The following is a 3404-nucleotide window of genomic DNA, read 5'->3' on the forward strand; positions in this document are numbered from 1 at the left end:
GAAAAACATGTACAAGTGTTACGTAAAATAGGCCTATTATGATGCGAAGCACACAAAACAAAGCTATATAAAAGAAAAAAAAAAGGACTAAAAAAGGTCAAGCAACAAAGATTCAATGCATAAGCCCCGGCACTTCTCAATCATGTAAGTAAAAAGTTGCATCTAAAAATTGAGATGATAGGAAGTCGCACAAAGGCCATGACATGCCATCCACGGGACAGACATAATCAAGAAGTTATTCACCATTATTCATGAAAATTTTAATTTAGAAAGTATAGAGATTATAGAAATGTTAAGCCATGGAACATTCCCTACTTATCTAAGTATTAAATGAAAATGTCCAACAAAACATGATTTTTCTTCTGGCTATTAAGCTTAGTATGAAGGGGATTTATTAAACTTTATAATAATAGTGGAGGTTGTAGGATATTATTGTCAATATGTGATTTTTCTTTTCCCACCAAATATGTACACCATATAGCTAATAAAGAGAATCTAGAATTTTTTCGATCTGTTTTATAGTGTTTCTCATCACTAAATTATATTCCAAAATTTAGAAGGATGAAGAAGGAAGTGCATGTTCAAGTTAACCAAGCTATGATAACAGAGCTAGAGTAAGGAACATAGAAAAAAAACTGGCAACAACTTTTATGGTGTGTATGGCATAAAAACGTAGAAGGGGGCTATAGAAATTTGAAAGTGGGAAGAGCATACACCATTTGTAATTCCCATTAATGGCTACCAAAGCTTATATGAATTGTGAATTGCTTAATTATGATGCCAAAACTAGGGAACATCGGCTCACATCATCCAATCTAGAAAATGAAGTTTTACAAAACATCATATTGGGGGGTCTTGTAAGCCTAAACAACCTAGAGAGCGACAGAGAGAGAGAGAGAGAGAGAGAGAGAGAGAGAGAGAGAGAGAGAGAGAGAGAGAGAGAGAGAGAGAGAGAGAGAGAGAGAGAGAGAGAGAGAGAGAGAGAGATGAAGATGAAGATTCTCAACAATCTTAGAGAACCCCATCCAACAATGCAAATCAATAGGAGATTGGGGCCTCCAAATTTATGCCTTTTTCCCAATAAATCAATTGCAGGTAACTTACCTTATTGACAAAATCATCAAAAAAGTTTGCACATGAAGATATTCAAGATAATAGATAAGGAATAAATACACTAGCTCCTTTACATATGGTAAACGATGTAGCGTATAAGGAAAATATATGAACTTTTTTCCACATTACTATTATAGTAAAAAAACTTAGAGCAACAATTTTTGAAAGAACTCATGAAACTTCTAGAATTAAAATGAGTATGCTCAAGAAGCAACAATATCAAATAAAATAAACTTAAGCAATTTAACCTAACAAGCAAAAAAACTTTATATTTTATGTTAAGGATGAGTTTAAACCTTTTAATTAAAGCAACAATGACAAGTCTTTATTCCACTAGGTGGAGCCTACTATATGAATCCTTTTTCTCTATTGTGTCCTATTGAGTGTCATATTTTCATTTATTTCTAATAGATGAAGATCAATTTGTTATACAATATGCCCAGGTCTTCTTAGGTCTACCTCTGCCTTTTTTAATATAAGTTAAAACAACATCTACTCTCATAATAGGATCATCAGATGGTCAACGTTTAATGTGACCAAACCATCTAAAATGACTCTCTCTAATCTTATCCATCACTATATTCATTTTGCATTTCGTCTCTAAATGTCATGCTACTCATCCACCCAAGCATTCTCATCTCAGCAACACCTAACTTTTTTTTATGCTTTTCTTTTAAAGGCTAGCATTTTGTGTCATAGAGAATTGTAGGTCTCACCACCATCTTATAAAATTTTCCTTTCAGTCTAAGCGGTGTTTTTTTAACACACAATATGCCCAATGCATTCCTTTACTTCAACCAACCAAGTTAATATCTACTAATAACATCCTCATCAATATCACTTTGAACAATAGACCCGATATATCTAAAAAGTTCACACCTTTTAATGAGTTGATCACCCATAGTTACAACTCTGCCACCAGAGCTACTACTACTAAAATTTAATACTATGTAACTCAAATGAATGTCTTTAGACTCCCTTATAGACATCCATAATTTAGCTTTTTCATGAACATTATCTCTTTATTCACAAGAAGGATATCATCAGAAAAAAGCATACAATAAGGTACATACTTTTATAAATGTCTAGTAAGAGCATCAATAACTAAAGCAAAAAGATATGGCCTTAAAGCCGATCTCTGAGGTGATCTAACTGAAATAAAAAAAAACTTGGGCATTCCCCCTTATTCGTACATAGTAACAACTCTAGTTAAAATATCTTTAATGACTTAAATATAAGTCATATCAACACATTTCTTCTTTAGAACTCTCCAAAGGACTTCTCTTAGAACCTTATCTATCATATGTTTTTTTTTCTTAAATCAATAAAAATCATATGTAGATCCCTCTTATTCGCTTTGCACTTCTCCATCAAACCTCTTGCACTTCTCCATCAAACCTCTAAATGAATGTATAGTTTCCATAGTAGACATGTTTGGCATAAATCCAGACTGATTATGAAAAAATTTGTATCACGTCATAACCTATGTTTAATTATCCTCTCCCATAATTTTAATCATGACACATCAACTTAATTCCTCTAAAATTTGCACACTATTTTGCATCCCTTTTATTCTTTAAAATGGGGACTAAAATACTCTTACTATACTCCTCGGGCATCTTTTTGGATTTTAGTATAAAAATAAAGGCTTCAATAAGCTAAAAAACTCTCAAATCTCCTAAATATTATCACACTTCAATTGAAATGTCAGCAGGTCCTATAGATACACCACCCTTAGTTTTCCTTAAAGCCACATCAAGTCAGCAAGTCCTACAAATACACCACCCTTAGTTTTCCTTAAAGCCACATCAACTTCTTTTTTACTAATGCGACGGTAAAAACAAAATATTTAATTATTATTAACTATATTTAGATCACTAATGTCTATCTTATTTTCATAAACTTTATTGAAAATTTATCAAAATAACTCACCCACATAAGTTGAATATTTTCTTCTAATAAAAGAACTTATTGATTTCATCTTTAATACACTTTACTTGAATTAAATGTTTAATTCTTTTTTCTCTTTGTTTGGTTAGTTCATACATATAGTTTTTACCCTCTTTAGTACATAATCTATTATAAAGATCACTAAAAGAAGCTTTTTTAGCATCACAAATTATTCTCTTAAACTCCCGAGGGGCCGCCTTATATTTTTTCTAATTCTCTAAGTTTTATATTTAAACTAATTTTTATAACACAATTTTTTTTTTGCACATTATTATTCCATCGCCAATTATTTTATTTATATATATTTTTTTTCTTTTGATTCTTCAAGTATATCTTTTGTC

This window comes from Phalaenopsis equestris, unplaced genomic scaffold, assembly GCF_001263595.1.
Source record: "Phalaenopsis equestris unplaced genomic scaffold, ASM126359v1 Scaffold000982, whole genome shotgun sequence".
Lineage (NCBI taxonomy): Eukaryota > Viridiplantae > Streptophyta > Magnoliopsida > Asparagales > Orchidaceae > Phalaenopsis > Phalaenopsis equestris.